The following is a 17,588-nucleotide window of genomic DNA, read 5'->3' as shown; positions in this document are numbered from 1 at the left end:
TTCAGAACCAAAAGACTAATTTACATGAAAAGCTGTAGAGAAAGTAGTTGAAAACTTCATTCATAAAACTTTTATTCCACTTACATGAATTTAATACACCTGTTCTTAACAATTATGCTTAGATTGTTCATGAAAATTCCATAAGACATTAAACAAAGCTAGCCATCATCTCAAGTTATTTCTCTGTTAACTGTTTTTACAGCACATGTGTGTTAGGCAAGTACCAAAAAAAAAAAATCACAAAAGCAAAAAACCTAAAAAAAAGTTAAATACATGGTTTTTTTTTGTTTTTTACTGCTGTGCTTGATATATATGAAGTAATGAATACCAAGCAATTCATTTTTACTGCATCTTTACTTTTACATTTGTTCTTAGGTTGCCTAACACATTTAAATACAAATAAAATGAGTGAAGCAAAAATAATGAAAGCTAACAGCTGGTAACTTTACAAATAATGCAATGTGAACTGTTTCTGCCCTTATCCAGAGTAAAATACGTTACAACTTTGTCTAAAGGAAGACTTCTGCAGTTGTAGTCAAAGGTTGTGAGATTGAGTATTCCACAGATATACATGGTTTAACATGTGGTACCCATGGGGTATCTGTTTCTACCACAGCCTTGTAAGTGCTCCATACCTTAAAGTACCCACAATTACTACACCTGTGACTGGAACCAATGTTCCCTTTTATTCCCCACCAGGACAAACCAATATGTAGGCAGTTTTCTTTGCTTTGACATGGAAGCAGTTTTAACACTGGCCCTTGTGAAGCCACAATGTACCAAAAGTACTATACCAAACATTTATAACTTGTATAAAAATTCCATATCCCCATATTGGCCACCTCAAGATGAAAACAGATAACTCCCTAAATGTTAAGTGGCTCTACTCCCCTAATATTAAACATAGAGACCATATGGGAAATATAGAAATTCAAATAGAAGTAACATAAACCTGTCATAAGTTGTAAACAAAAAACTATTTGTGGGACCGCATGGATGACAACGGGAATGGTCTACTGTGTAAATTTTAGAATAAGGCAGACAAAAGTTGGAAGGCCAATTAATCTTCCCTGCCTTCTCCTGCTTCAGCTTCGTCTCCTAGGTATCTGATGTCCACAGTGTCAAGTTATCTCTCAGTAATTGCATTAGTGTGCTGTCTTTGTATGACTCTTCACTTAATGTATCAAGTTCAGCAATGGCTTCATCAAAAGCTGTCTTTGCAAGAGAGCAGGCTTTCTCTGGGGAGTTCAGAATCTCATAATAGAACACAGAGAAGTTAAGGGCCAGACCCAGTCTGATAGGATGTGTTGGTTGCATTTCCTTTTTGCTGATTTCAAAAGCTTCTTGGTATGCTTCTTGTGACTGATCCACAGTCTCTTTCTTGTCATCAGCGGCAACCTCAGCCAAGTAACGGTAGTAATCTCCTTTCGTTTTCAAATAGAAGACTTTGTTCTGCTTGTGAAACATTGGGGATCAAGAACTTTTCCGAAAGAGACAGTACATCATTGCAGACATCTCTTAGCTACGTCTCAATTTTCTCTCTGTATTCACAAGACATCTGCTGTTTTTTCTCAGCCCCTTCCGTCTTTTTGGTTCAATACTTGAGACGACCCTCCAAGATGACCTATGGGATCCTACAACATTTTTATAAGCAACTGAGAGAAGATTCTCTCCTCATTGGATAATTCAGCTCCTTGCTCAGTTACAGACTTCATGCAGCTGTCATGTCATCATATTGGTCAGCCTGCTTGGCCAGTTTGACCTTCTGAACCAGCTCATTTTTATCCATGACTGGATGTTCTGTGTCCGGAGTGGGTGGTGGCGGTGGAGGGACAGGGGCTCAGCAGTCTTTGGGCAGCGGCAAGGCTGAGACTCTGGGGATGGAATTTCGACATGAGATTTGGAGGGGACAGCTATCCAAACTGTATCAGTTATTTTCCAAAATATACAAATCTGATCAAGCTAGTCCACTATTAAAATCCTTTAATGGCTTCTCATTACACTTGGGAAAAAATTCAACTCCTTTCATACTAGATGCATGGTGTGCCCATCTGTTGAGTTCTTCAGCCTTTTTTCCTGTAAGTTCTTAACTTATGCTTTTTCTCGAGTCTAACACGACTACCATATTTCAGTAAATCTGAAATATCAACCATAAGATGCACCATTGTTTTATGTGACATTAAGAAAAAACAATTCTGCCAACTAAAATGGTAAAATAACTTACATTGCGAAGGATGTCCAATTTCAGAGATGTGAAAACGAGAGAAAATCTGGGTTTGGTACCAGTGAAACATTTCTTTTCTTAGCTCTGTGGTACCAGCTTCCATCATGTCTGGGCTTCCCCATGTGCTATTTCCTCTTCCTCCTTCCTCACACTCGCCCTTCTCCTCATTACATCCCCCACATCCATCTTCAGCAAAACTAAACATTAGGTAAAATTGGTCCAGTGCACCCATTCTCCTTTTGTTCTCTTTTTTACTAAAATCGCATTTCCTTCCCCAACTGAGCTTAAGTTTGGAAGAGATGTTGGGGCTTGACTTAGGCTTTGACAGGGCGTGTCCTTATTCTTTTTTTTTTTTGAGACGGAGTTTTGCTCTGTCACCCAGGCTAGAGTGCAGTGGCGTGATCTCGGCTCACTGCAAGCTCTGCATCCCAGATTCACACCATTCTCCTGCCTCAGCCTCTGGAGTAGCTAGGACTATAGGCACCCGCCATCTTGCCCGGCTAATTTTTTGTATTTTTTTTTAGTACAGACGGGGTTTCACTGTGTTAGCCAGGATGGTCTCCATCTCCTGACCTCGCAATCCACCCGTCTCAGCCTCCCAAAGTGCTGGGATTACAGGCGTGAGCCACCGCACCTGGTCGGTGTGTCCTTATTCTTAAAACCTATCTGGGATCTCACCTGGGTGCCAGATACATTAATGAGAGGTAATGAAATTTCTCAGACAGGGCATTCCAGAATACCCCAGGACTGCTAACCCTCTGCTATGGGCATCACCTTCAATCCTGAAGAAGTTGCTGTCTGGTAAGTACACTGTTGCTTCTACCATGGGGAGCTGTATCCTGTGCATGTACCATCTAGCCATGCCACATATTCCCAGAAGGCACCCACCTGAACTCCCAAGAGTCTCATCTACACAGCTCCCTCCTTTCTGATGCCTCTTCATCCAGATTCCAAACATTTCAGCTGATCCAACTTCTAGTTTCTGATCTCTGCCTCCTCAGCTCAGCAAGGCCACTATGCTCTACTTGGAGTCTGGCTCTCTGGGTCATCCCCAGGCAGAGAGTTGGGTGACTGTGGCTCACTTGTGAAATTTCCCTTCTCTTGCTGCTAGTGTAATGAACTCTTCTGACCTATGTATCACCCAGCTTCAAAATTATCAACATTTGGCCAGTCTTCTTCAATCTATATCACTAGATCTAGATTACTACCTCTAATATAGACACTATCTCTGATCTCTAATCTAAATCACTGTGCAAATTACTTAGAGCAAATCCTAGACAGGTCATTTCATTTATAACTATTTAGCATGCATCTCTAAACAGTAAGAATTCTTGAACAAAACCCCATAAAACACTATTTTACACAACATAATAACAATATTTTCTTAATATCATTATATATGGTAATATCCAAATTTCTTCAGTTCTTTCATAAATTCTTTATAGTTTTTTCAAATACTGATCCAAGTAAGGTCCCATACATTGCCATTGGTTGCTGTGTTTCCTAACACTTTTAAAAATCTTTGGGTTGTTTCTCTCTCCTCCTTACAAATTGCTTATGAAGGAAATCAGTCTACATTTTCCTAACTGCAGCCCTGTTGTATTATTTAACATGTTCCTCTGTCCCCTGTATTTGTTCTGATAGACCAGCAGCTCTAGCTAGAACTTGATTAGATTGATGCTGGAATATTTTGGTAAGACTACTTGCCTCTCTTTTTGTGATGATCATTGCCTAGATCCATTATTTCAGTAGGGATTGTGAAATGGTGATATAGAATGATAGATCAAACCATTTATTATGTGTATTACTTCTATAAAGAGAAATTGCTTCCATTTTTCCCTTTATTTACCACAATTTTTCTCTTCCTTTCTCTTTCTTTTTCTTTCTTTCTCTTTCTTTCTCTCTCTTCCTTTCCTTTCCCTTCCCCTCCCTTCCCCTCCCCTCCCCTCCCCTCCCCTCCCCTCCCCTCCCCTTCCCTTCCCTTCCCTTCCCTTCCCTTCTCTTTTTCAAGGCAAGGTCTTGCTCTGTTGCCCAGGCTGAAAGGCAGTGACGTGATCATGACTTAGTGCAGCCTCAACCTCCCAGACTCAAGCTACCCCCCTGCTTCAACCTCCCAAAGAGCTGGTATGGCAGGCAAGCTTTTTTTTTTTTTTTTTTTAGGTTTTTAGCAATGGGGTCTCACTATGTTGCCCAGGCTGATCTCAAACTCCTGGCCTCAAATGATCCTCCTGTCTCATACTCCCAAAGTGCTGGGTTTACAAGTATGAGTCACTGCACCCAGCCCCAATTTTCAAAATAATCATTTGGTTATCTAATAGCCACAAAAGTGAGCCAATAAAGGTTTTCTTTCTATTAAGAACTAACGGACTTTAACATATTTAAAGTGATTCACTATATTGTTGATACTATTCCTATTGATCCCCAAATTGTCCCATTTTTAGCATTTTTAGTCACTGTGAGCCCTTGCAAATTGGATCCTGAATTCTTTTGACATGTTTCTAGTTAAGTGGTTGTTTTGTTTGAGACAGGGTCTCACTCTTGCCCAGGCTGGAGTGCAATGGTACAATAGCTCACTGCAGCCTTGAACTCCTGGGCTCGTGCAGTCCTCTTACGTAGCTGGAACTACAGGCATGGGCTGCCATGCCCACTATTTTTTTTTTTTAATTTTGTAAACACGGGGTCCTGCTACATCGCCCAGACTGGTTTCACACTTCTGACCTCAAGCAATCTGCCCTCCTCAGACTGTAACTCTTTTTTTTTTTTTTTGAGACGGAGTCTCGCTCTGTCACCCAAACTGGAGTGCAGTGGCCAGATCTCAGCTCACTGCAAGCTCCACCTTTCGGGTTCACGCCATTCTCCTGCCTCAGCCTCCCGAGTAGCTGGAACTATAGGCGCCCGCCACCTCGCCTGGCTAGTTTTTTGTATTTTTTAGTAGAGACGGAGTTTCACCAGGTTAGCCAGGATGGTCTCGATCTCCTGACCTTGTGATCCGCCCGTCTCGGCCTCCCAAAGTACTGGGATTACAGGCTTGAGCCACCGCGCCCGGCCGTCAGCCTGTAACTCTTAAAGCACTGGGATTACAGGCATGAACCACCCCAACTGGCCCTAGTGAAGTGTTTGCTAGCTACCTTGCTTTCTGGTAATAAGCCTAGATGACCCAGGCTCATCTTACACATTTCCCATCCCCGATCTGGAGAAACCCATTTCTTCAACAAGCCCTGGTTCCTTTCATGGGGAAATATTTAGGGATCACAAACTGCTCACTGTCCCTGGGTTGCTCTTTGATTTAAGGTCTTTTCATGGGCAGAGTTAGGAAATAATTTTGAAAGATAAAACATAAAATGTGTTTTATATTATTACATACTAGTATTTCCAACTCAAATGGAAAATTGTAAGGTTTTTAAATTAACTTTTTGAAATCTTCCATCCGTTTCCCCTTTCTTACAGAAAAACCCATACTGCAAGTCCCAGTTCCCAATGATGTTAACATAATTACTTATTTACCAAAAGTAAAAGATAGTGAAAACAGTTGAATTTTTTTCTTCTTTTACAGTTCTTTTTGTCCGAGGTAACAGCCCATTATGAATATACAGTGGAATTACCATGTTTTTAAATTACTTAAAATTCCTCCTCTGTGTGTGGTCATGCCACTAACATGATGTAGAATTGGGTTCACTGTCTCATTATGCTTTTGGTTGTTTGGGGATTGGTTTTTCAAATTTAACTTTTGTTTTAAAGTTCTGTGAAATATTTCCATAGTTTCAAAGGCAAATCTACAAAAGAAAGTTTATTTGGAGAAAGCTCCTCTTTATTAGAAGACTATCAAGGTAGGCTTCATTTCTTTTCATAATTGGATAGTACTACATTATGTGGCTGTACTATATTTAACCAGTACCCTACTGATGGATATTTGGATTATTTCCTTCTTTTGCTCTTACAAACAGTGCTGTGATGAATATCCTTGCACTTCTCTTTTGCTTATTTTTGCCAGTATTATCTTTGGGATTGATTCCTAGAAATAAAATGGCTGGGTCCAAGTGTAAATGTATATTTTTTGGTAGGTATTGCCAGATTGCCCTGGATAAGGACTATGCCATTGTACATGCTGATTAGCAATGTATAAGAGCATCTATTTCTCTATAATTTGACCAAGGGAGTATGTTGGCAAACTTTTGAACTTTTGGCAATCTCATAGGTAAGAAATAATATCTCTATGAAGTTTTAATTTGCTAAATGCAATTTTCTGTTTATCACTGAAATTAGAATAAAGAGGTATAAATTGTTTTATCTTGATAATTTTCTCTTTAATTTAGCATGACCATCATCATAGGTATACAAGCTACATCCAGGCTTGATAAGCCTGTGGCTACAACACAAAGTCCCATTACCTTTTTTTTTTTTTTTTTTTTAATGACAGAGTCTTGCTCTGTTGCCCAGACTGGAGTGCAGTGCTGTGATTATGGCTCACTGCAGCCTTGACCTCCTGGACTCAAGTGATTCTCTCACTTCAGTCACCCAAGTAGACAGGACAATAGGCACAAACCACCACTCCTGGCTAATTTTTTATTTCTTTGTACAGATGGGGGTCTTACTGTGTTGCCCAGGTAAGAACTCCTGAGCTAAAGTGATCCTCCCACCTTAGCCTCCCAAAGTGCTGGGATTATGGGGGTAAGCCGCCTCTATGGGCTTACTAACTTTCAATGCCCAAACTATAGTAGACATGCCTGAAAAGGGACATAGCCTTTCTTATGTCTCCTAGTTATTTTGGGAAGTCTCCAAAAACTGGAAGCTCAGTCAGCCTTCTTCCAGTTTCTGATCCTTATCCAGTATCTCATAGAGAATTTCATAAATAGTTCCTTCCTTGGGTGGTTCAAATCCCATCTAAGGGGCTAGAAGGAGATTTGAGGCCTTCTTTCACTCTATCAAACAAAACATGGGTATCCATGAAGCAAGCAGACACAGGAACATGATACATCATGCTGGCATCTTAGCTGCACTCACGGCATCCCCTGAGCACTGAGTGTCCTGCTAGCACACGGGTATGCATATACAATCAGCTGACTGTAGGACAGGAAACATTGATTGAAAATGACGTAAAAGTCACAAGCCTGTAGTCCCAGCTACGTGGGATACTCAGCAGGCTGAGGCGAGAGGATCACTTGAGCCCCAGGAGTTAGAGCTCAGCCTGAACAACATAGAGAGACCTCGTCTCTAAAAAAAAAAAAAAGACCAAGAAAATGACCTTAAACCAGTGTTTTATTGTTTTAACTTTTATTTTAAGTTCTGAAGTACACATGGAGGTTTGTTATATAGGTAAACTTGAGTCATGGGTGTTTTTTTTACAGATTATTTTGTCACCCAGCTATTAAGCCTAGTGCCCATTAGTTATTTTTCCTAATCCTCTCCCTCCTCCCACCCTCTGCCCTCCAACAGGCCCCAGTGTGTGTTGTTCCTCTCTATGTGTCCATGTGTTCTCATCATTTAACTCCCACTTATAAGTGAGAACATGTGATATTTGGTTTTCTGTTCCTGCATTAGTTTGCTAAGGGGAGATGGCCTCCAACTCCATCCATGTTCCTGCCAAGTACATGATCTCATTCCTTTTGATGGTTGCATAGTATTGCATGGTGTACTTGTACCATTTTCTTTATCCAGTCTACTACTGATGGGCATTTAGGTTGGTTCCATGTCTTGGCTAGTGTGAATAGTGTTCAGTGAACATACGTGTGCATGTGTCTTTATGATAGAACGATTGTATGCCTTTGGGTATATCCCCAGTAATGGGATTGCTGGGTCCAATGGTAGTTCTGTTTTGAGTTATTTGAGGAATTGCCATGCTGCTCTCCACAATAGCTGAACTAATTTACACTCCTACCAACAGTATATAGGTGTTTCTTTTTTTCCACAACCTCATCAACATTTGTTATTTTTTGACTTTTTAGTGACATCCATTCTGACTGGTGTGAGATGGTATCTCATCATGGTTTTGTTAATTCAGTGTAACAGGCAAAATAATGGAAAAAGTGGACAAAATTACTTGAAAATACATTTTAATAGAAAATCATCCTGGAGTGTAAATGTAAGTGATACAAATACGAAGGATTTGAAAGATTCATTTTTAATAAGTATTCTTTTAGAGATTTACTTGGAAACAAAAAGCAAATTAAAAATTCATGGAAGGCTCATGCCTGTAATCCCAGAGCTTTGGGAAGCCAAGGTGGGCAGATCACTTGAACCCAGGAGTTTGAGACCAGGCTAGGCAATGCAGTGAAAACCTGTCTCTACAAAAAATACAAAAAAAAAAAAAAAAAAAGTAGTTGGGCTTGGAGCCGTGCGCCTGTAGTTTCAATTACTCAGGAGGCTGAGGTGGGAGCATCACCTGAGCCTAGGAGGGCAAGGCTGCAGTGACCAGAGATCACACCACTGCACGCCAGCCTGGGCACAGAGTGAGAACCAGTCTGAAATAAAAAAAGATGCACTAATGACCATCAAGAGCTGCTTCACAACACTTCAGATGCCTCCAGTGTGTCTAAGAGCTGTGGAATTAGGAAAGATGGGACTCCCCAGCAGCGCAATACCTTAGACTGTGAAATCAATCAAGCAGCCGTGTTTATATAGTAAAAGGTAGAAAATAGATTATTTTAATTGCTAATTGTTCTTGAGACCTTTACCAAGATATATTTTAAAACGTGACCTAAATGCTCCCCTTGACAGGCATAGTGAAGGAATTACAGTTTATTGAGAGGCTGACATGCTGCTGATTAAAGTACAAAGAAGAGTAATCAAGAGAGTGTTTTTTTTTTATATGGCTTTTAACATTTACAAAGAAAATGATTTCAAGGGGTACATGCTAGAAAGAAACAAGTCTATAAACAGTTACCAATCAGCCAAATACACCAATTGCTAGGAATATTCCCTCAACCCTCATCTCTTACCAACTCCCATGCTCCATAATCAGCATCTAAATGTCACATGCATTATTCTTTTGTTCATAACTCTGAGGGAAGGGAATGAAGAGTCAGGTCGTGCTCAGAGATCCCAGAACCACATCTTAGATAACTTTATAGACACAAATCTACCACCATGATAGTGCTGGGGAGGCAGCCACGCGGGATGCTTCCATTTAGTACAAAATGAGCAGAGACCAGGAAGCAGAAGGCTGCACAGACCAAGCCTTGCACTGGGTCTGCTGTGGAGGCTGCCCCCTGTCCTCTCTTCAGAACTAGACTCAGGGGCCTCGGACAGTGAGTTTTAATTGGAGAAAAGGCTAGAGACTGTGAGGGGAGGAAATAAGACACACATACATACAAAGCAAGCCTGTGTGGACCACCCATTCTTACGGAATTCCTCACTCCTGGGTGTCTTGAGAAAAAGGCCTTTTCTGGCGTCCCAAAGCCCCTTTGGTGTTTCATGGGACATCTTGTGGTGTCAGTGGGTTAAGAGACTTGAGAATTTCTAAGTCACTGGCCATGTCAGGTGTTCAAATCCTTCTTGCATCATGGGGAATGGATCATGCTGTTAAGGCCCATGCAGAGGCAGAATCCAGCCATGATGACCCTGGAGACCCGTCTTGGGATATTATTAGACAGGCTTCTTAAAATCCCACAGACTGTGATGGGTTCTAACATGCCTGTGAATTATAGGAAGAACACCTTACAGAACCATCAATCAGCCTATAGGCTGAGGTAGGCACTTTTTAATTTTATGGTTTTTGTTTTGTTTTGTTTTGTTTTTTTTGAGACAGAGTCTCGCTCTGTTGCCCAGGCTGGAGTGCAGTGGTGAGAACTCGGCTCACTGCAAGCTCCGCTTCCTAGATTCACACGGTTCTCCTGCTTTAGCCTCCTGAGTAGCTGGTATTACAGGTGCCCGCCATCACGCTCATCTTTTTTTTTTTTTTTTTTGTATTTTTTAATAGAGACGGGGTTTCACTGTGTTAGCCAGGATGGTCTCGATCTCCTGACCTCATGATCCGCCCACCTTGGCCTCCCAAAGTGCTGGGATTACAGGTGTGAGCCACTGCGCCTGGCCTAATTTTTTATTTTTTAAGAGTCCTGCTATGTTGCCCAGGCTGGACTTGAACTCCCAGGCTCAAGTGATCCTCCTGCTTTGCAGCTATGAGTAGCTGGAACTACAGGTGTGAGCCACCATTCCCAGCTTAGGTATGCAGCTTTTTAAGTGCCTACTGGGTCAAATTTTAAACTTAGTTTTAAAGCCAAGCATAACTTTGTGACTCAGGACAAGAAAAGCAGTGGTGTCCCCTTGGCTTCACTATTTCATTTTTTTATCCTAATTAACTTTTTCCAAATTTAATCTCTGCCGTTCCCAGTGGGATATCATATATCTGGTTTACTCTCTTGGCTGAGGCAGCACAGTTTTAGGGGTTTCCACTTGATCCTTCTTATCACAGTTGTCCTTACTCCACAGTCAGGTAAACCATGTGAGATCTGCCCATCTTGGAAGTCTATCCATCCCAATAATGTCCTCAGGGACCAGCAAAATGACCACAGGGTGAGTCCCATGAACTCAATGGCTCTCTTATGGGATGAATCTGGGGGAGGCGTATGTGCCTCTGTGCACTGTACTAGGACAGAGGGGCCATGATGCTTTTTAGGTTCCACTTGTAGGAGCAATGACTGAGACCCTTCCAGAGGACTATGCTCCTCGGAAAACAACTGCAAAACCTGGACTCAATACAAAAGTAACTCTGAAGTACTAACAGAAGCAGACCGTTTCTTGTGAAGAGTGTGAGCTGGCGTGAAGAAGGGACGATGGGGAGCCGAACAAATCAGTTCTCAGCTGTCCAGACGTTAGCCTGAGGCTAAGTGAATTCCATGTGGTGCACACAGTGGAAATGGGAGTGTGGACACGAAAAAAACCTGCAGCATTTTTGGTCTGAGAAGCCAGAAAAGTGAAGCCAAGAAATTGTGAATATTGAAAAGAGAGGGGTGAAGTTTACAAGGGAAAGGCAAGAGAGGGGATCCCCACATTTTGTGTGTCCCTCTTTCTGACTGACTGCTGAACTATGTACCATGGAACAGACAAGCCTTCACCAGATGCCAAAATAGCCAGTGCCTCAATCATGGACTTTCCAGCCTCCAGAACAGTGAGAAAATATATTTTGTTCTTTATGAGTTCCTTGGTCTTTGTTATTTTGTTATAGCAGCACAACAACAAAAGATAAAACCAGAGATAGCAAGCAAAACTTGCAATCAGCAAGAGAAAAATGACAGATTGTACAGAGGAGCAATAATCCTAGTAACAGCCAACTTTTTTTCAAAAATCATGGAAGCCAGAAGAGAGTGGAGCAAAAAACCTGTCAACCCAAGATTCTATATCCAGTGAAAATAATATTCAAGAATAGGCCAAGCATGGTAGCTCATGCCTGTAATCCCAGAACTTTGGGAGGCCAAGGCAGATGGATTGCCTGAATCCAGGAGTTTGAGATGAACCTGGGCAACATAGAAAGATCCCATATCTACAAAAAATAGAAAATGTAGCCAGCTGTGGTGGTGCATATCTGTAGTCCCGGCTACCTGGGAAGCTGAAGTGGGAGAAGATCACTTGACTTTGGGAGGTCGAGGCTGCAGTGAGCTGTGATCAGACCACGCACTCCAGCCTGGGTGACAGAGTAAGACTCTGTCTCAAAACAACAACAACAACAACAAAAAACAAAAACAAAAAACGGACATTTTCATTTGAAAGAAACGTTACAGAATTAGTTACCAGCAAACTTGCACTATAAGAAATACTAAAGAAAGTGGTTCAGTCTGGAGAAAAATCATATAGAAACTTGGATTCTCTGAAAATAATAAAAAGCATGAGTAATGGCAAGTACCTGGCTAAACACAAGTTTATTTTTTTTTCCTTTTTGCTTTTTACCTCTTAATTATTTTAATAAGCCACATTTTAAAAATTATAACATGGTCTTGTGGGGTTTGTAATGTTATAGATGACTACATATAAAAACTATAAAAAGGAATATGGACTAATAGGGTTGCAAAATTTCTATATTTTATGTGAAGTAGTGAAGTAATCATTATAAGCACCCAGTGAAAAGTTAAGTGTACGTGTGTGTGTGTGTATTCCTTCCACAACCACTAAAAAAAGAAAAAAAATTAAGAAGTCTAGCTGAATGACAACAGGAAAATTAAAAAGGAATTCTGAAAAATATCCAAAGAATTCAAAAAGAAAAATCACAAAAGAAGGAACAAAGGAAAAACAACAGCAGAGACAAAAATAAAAAATAAAACAGATCCCAAATGCAAGCATATGAATGATTGCATTAAGTGTTAATCAACTAAACAATTCAATTAAAAGGCAGAGATTGTCAAAATGGACAAAAAAACCCCAAAAAACGAAAAACACCAAGACCCAACTATATAATGTTTATTAGAGAAGAACCTGCAAATATGTACACAAATAGGTTGAAAGAAAATGGATGGAAAAATACGCCATGCAAATGGCAGACATCAAAAGGCTAGCCTGGCTATACTGTTATCAGATAAGATATACTTAAGACAAAACGTACACTGCATATTTTTAAATGGAGAATTTTATATTATATGAAATTTTATGTTATGTCAATTATATCACAATAAGAAATGTATTATCATATAATTTCATTACTCCATAATGATAAAAGTCTTATTGTCAAGGACAACACAACAATCAAAATCTGCATGCACCCAGTATATGAAACAAAAATACATGAAGCAAATAATTGACAGAATGAAAGGGCAAAAGAGACAGTTCCACAAACATCACTGGAGATATTAACATCTCTACCTAGCAACTACTAGAACAATTAGACCAGAAAATCAGTAAAGACATAGAAGTTTCAAACAATATTACCAACTTGACTGGATATTTATAGAACACTTCACCAAAACTGGCAGAATACACATTATTTTCAAGTGCACCTGGTGTGTTTGTCAAGACATGCCATATTTTGGACACAAAACACATCTCAATAAATTTGAATAGTTTAAAATCACACAGGCTACATTCTCTGTCCACAAAGGAATAAACTGGAATTCAATAATAATGAGATAACCAGGAAAATTTCAAATATCTGTACTTTGACATACTTCTAAGTAATCACTAGATCAAAGAAGAGTCATATTAGAAAATATGTTGATAATATATCATATACACATGATAATGAAAGCATATCAAAATTTGTGGGACGTAGGGTAAAACAGAGCATATAGGGAAAAGTGTAGCTTTAAATCCCTATGTGGGAAAATAAGCAAAGTCTAAAGCTCAGTGATCTAAGCTTTCACCTTAAGAAATTACAAAAATAAGTGCAAGTTATGCTCAAAGTAAACAAAAGGAAGGAAAGGATAAAGGGTAAAAATCAATAAAATAGAAAAGATAAATGGCGTGAACTGGGGAGGCAGAGCTTGCAGTGAGCCGAGATCATGCCACTGCACTCCAGCCTGGGCGACAGAGTGACACTCCGTCTCAAAAAAATAAAAATAAAAAAAGAGAAAAATCAATAAAACCAAAAGCCATGTTTTGGAAATAAATTCAATAAAACTGACCAGCTGTAGCCAGACTAGTGAAGAAAACAGAAGAGACAAATCCCCAATATTAGGAATGAAAAAAGGGGTTTTTCTGCATGTACTTCAGACATGAAAAGAACAATAAGGGCATACCGTGAACAATTAAATTCCATGCTGATAAGCTTGACAATCTGGATACAATAAAATATTACTTAAAAAGCAAAATTTACCAAAACTGCTTCAGGAAAATTTGGCAGCCCTATATAAATTAAGGAAATTAAATTAATAATAAAAACTTTCCCAAATAGAAAACTCCAGATCTAAATCACTTCACTGGGGAATTCCACCAGTTATTTAAGGAAGAAATGACACCAATCTCACACCAACGTTTTCAAAATATAAAAGAGGAGGGAGCATTTCCCACATCGTTTTATGGGGCTAACATTACCTTTATTATAAAATCAAATACATCACAAGATAATAGAACTACAGAGCAATATTACTCATGAGCATAGAAACAAAAAGTTCCTAACAAAATACTAGCAAATAAAAACTAATAACATGTAAAAAGAATATTATCTATCATATCCAAGTGGGGTTCATCTCAGAATGGAAGGTTGGCTTAACAGAAAATCAACCAATATAATCTACCATATTAATAGAGAACAGAAAAAGAACCATATAATTATTTAAATGGATGCAGAAAAAAATTTGATAAAAATCAACACTTTTTCATGACTAAATCTCTCAGCACCTAGGAATAGAAGTCTTCATCATCTAATTAAGGTTATAAAAAAAAAATCTACAGCTAACATCAAACTCAATGGTAAAGATTTAATATTTTCTAACTAAAATCACAAGCAAAGCAAAGCAAGGATATCCACTCTCACTATTTGCATTTGAATTTGTATTGTAAGACCCAGACAGTGAATAAGGCAAGAAAAAGAAGAAGGCAAATTGCAAAGAAGAGGTAAAACTGTCCTATTTGCCGATATGATTTTGTATGTACAAAGCTCTAAGAAATCCAGAAAAAAGTTACAAGGATTAATATAGGTCAGTTTAGTAAAGTTGCAGGATACATGTTCAAAACACAAAAATTAATTGTATTTCTATATATAGTGAAAAAATAGAAAAATGTAAATAACAATTCAATTTATGACAGTATTAAGAAAATGAAAATATTTTGGCATTAATTTAACAAACAATGTGCAAGGCACACATACTAAAAACTACAAAATATTTAAAGAAAAACTAAAGAATACTTAAATAAACAGAGAAACATACCAGGCTCATGGACTGGGACATTCAATATTTTTAAGATGCCAGTTCTCCCCAGATTGATATATCAATGCAATACCAATCAATTTCCCAGCAAGACGTTTTGTAGAAATTTCCAAGCAAATTCTAAAATTTATATGGAAATGCACATGTTTTGGTTATGTTTTCCAACTGTGTTCTTTTTTCAAAATTGTTTTAGCATAAAACAACTAGCCAAGACTTGCTATAAACCTATAATTTCAGTACAGTGTGGTATAAATGCCATAAGATTTTCACGACTTGCCATAAACCTATAATAATTTCAAGACTTGCTATGAACATATAATAATCAATACAGTGTGGTATCAATGCCGTAGGAATAGATAAATCAATGGAACAGAGTAGAGAGTCCAGAAATAGACCCATGCTAATATGGAAATTAATTTTTTGAAAAATGTCAAGTCTTCAGTAAAAGATGCTGGGATAATTGGCTATCTGTAGAGGAAAAAATTCTAATTCCCCAAATTAGAACTCTATACTCAGGGAAAATATTCCTCAGAATGAAAGGAGAATAAATACGTTTCTCACCGACAAAAACTGAAAAAAAATCATCACTAGGAAATATGAACTAATGGGAAAAATAAAAGAAGTTTGGCTGGGCACGATGACTCATGCCTGTAATCCCAGCACTTTGGGAGGTCAAGGTGGGTGGATCACAAGGTCAGGAGTTCAAGACCAGCCTGGCCAAGATGGTGAAACCCCGTCTCTACGAAAACTACAAAAATTAGCCAGGTGTGGTGGCAGGTGTCTGTAATCCCAGCTTCTCAGGAGGCTGAGGCGGGAGAATCTTTTGAACCGGGGGTGGCAGAAGTTGCAGTGAGCCGAGATCGCGCCACTGCACTCCAGCCTGGGCGACAGAGTAAGACTCCATTTCAAAAAAAACAAAAAAAAGTTCTTCAGGCCAAAGAAAAATAATCACACCAGGAAACACAGAATGATAGGAAGAAATAAAAGAGTAACAAAAGGGGCAAACATGTAGGTAAATATAAATGAGTGTCAACCGTATATACTAATAACGTATTAAATGTTAGTATGCGATATATATTAGTATATATTAGTATACATATTCGTGTATATTATATATTTTATACTAATGTATTATATACTAATTATTTATTAGTATAAGTACATATTTTAGTATATTATTATAATGGTTTTTGGGGCTTTAAAATGTGTGTGAAATGAAATACATGAGAATAGTAAAACAAAGTATGAGAGAATGTAAATAAAGTGTTCTAAGGCTAACATTCCTGGAGAATTCAAAATAAGCAATAATTCATATGATGGTAACAAGTAAGGAAGCATGTTGTAATTTCCATGGTAGCTACTAAAACAAATGTAAAAGAATGTATAACAACTTCAGAAAGAGAAAAATAGTATAAATAAGTTTCCTTTTTGCCCATAAAGTCACAAAGAGAATGATTTATATACTTTCAGTAACAAATGATTCAAGACTCTTGATTTGTGAAATACTTGAGTAGATATTAGTTTTGGTATAACCACATGCCTGCTACCATGTGAGCCAATTCTTATTTGTCATTTTTAATTTAGAGGTTTTCTGTTTTGTTTTGTTTTGTTTTTGACGGAGTTTTGCTCTTGTTGCCCAGGCTGGAGTGCAATGGCGTGATCTTGACTCCGCGTCCCGGGTTCAAGCGATTCTCCTGCCTCAGCCTCCTGAGCAGCTGGGATTACAGGCATGTGCCACCATGCCCAGCTAATTTTGTATTTTTAGTGGAGACAGGGCTTCTCCATTTTGGTCATGCTGGTCTCAAACTCCTGACCTCAGGTGATCCACCTGCCGCGGCCTCCCAAAGTGCTGGGATTACGGGTGTGAGCCACTGGGCCTAGCTAGAGTCTCTTTTATAAAAGAGCATATTCATTGACTTAGCCAAAAAGCAAACATAAATTTTAGTGAATATTTTATTTGCACATTTTAAAGTTTAGCTTTGTAACCAGAAGGTATGAAGGTGAACATTTATTGATAATGATTGAAATCTAACCAAGTCCTATTGCAGTTTATTTGTGGGTAGAATGGTTGGAAGTAGCATGCTCAACACATTTAAAATTTTGAAAAAAAGTCATGCATCTGATCGATCACCATCTACATTCCCAGAGCACAGCTCCTCCACAATCCTGCTTTTCAGTGCTAGCATTGTTGATTCCTTGGATCCTGTATTTTCCTTCGTCTTCTCACTTGATCCCTCACTTACGTCTATCAAGGACTGAACTGCAGTAGAAGGTGCAGGGAATTTTTGTAGGAATTGTTTGGCTTAGTAGTCCAGTCAGCCTCCAGATGTTCCCAGAGTCACGCCCTTGTCTCAGGCGAAGCTGTGGAAGTGTTTGATGGAAACAGCTGTCCCTCTGTCATTCTGTGAAGTTCTACTCCAAGTGGCAGTTGGAGTGATACGGTTTGGATGTTTCCCCTCTCCAAATCTCATGTTGAAGTATAATTCCTAGTGCTGGAATTGGGCGCTGGTGGGAGGTAATTGGCTCATGAGGGTGGATCCCTACCGAGACCAGCTCAGTCAGGGAGACCCTAACCC

General features: G+C 39.1%; 1 pseudogene; it reads right to left on the bottom strand.

The window, feature by feature from the left end:
- Window positions 1-287: 287 nt before the first annotated feature.
- On the bottom strand, window positions 288-1,851 carry LOC117082462 (annotated as a pseudogene).
- Between the last annotated feature and the right edge of the window lie 15,737 nt (window positions 1,852-17,588).

This window comes from Trachypithecus francoisi, unplaced genomic scaffold, assembly GCF_009764315.1.
Source record: "Trachypithecus francoisi isolate TF-2019V2 unplaced genomic scaffold, Tfra_2.0 Lachesis_group9, whole genome shotgun sequence".
NCBI lineage: Eukaryota > Metazoa > Chordata > Mammalia > Primates > Cercopithecidae > Trachypithecus > Trachypithecus francoisi.
Note: the sequence above shows the minus strand (reverse complement) of the source record. Positions and strands in the feature narration are given on the sequence as shown.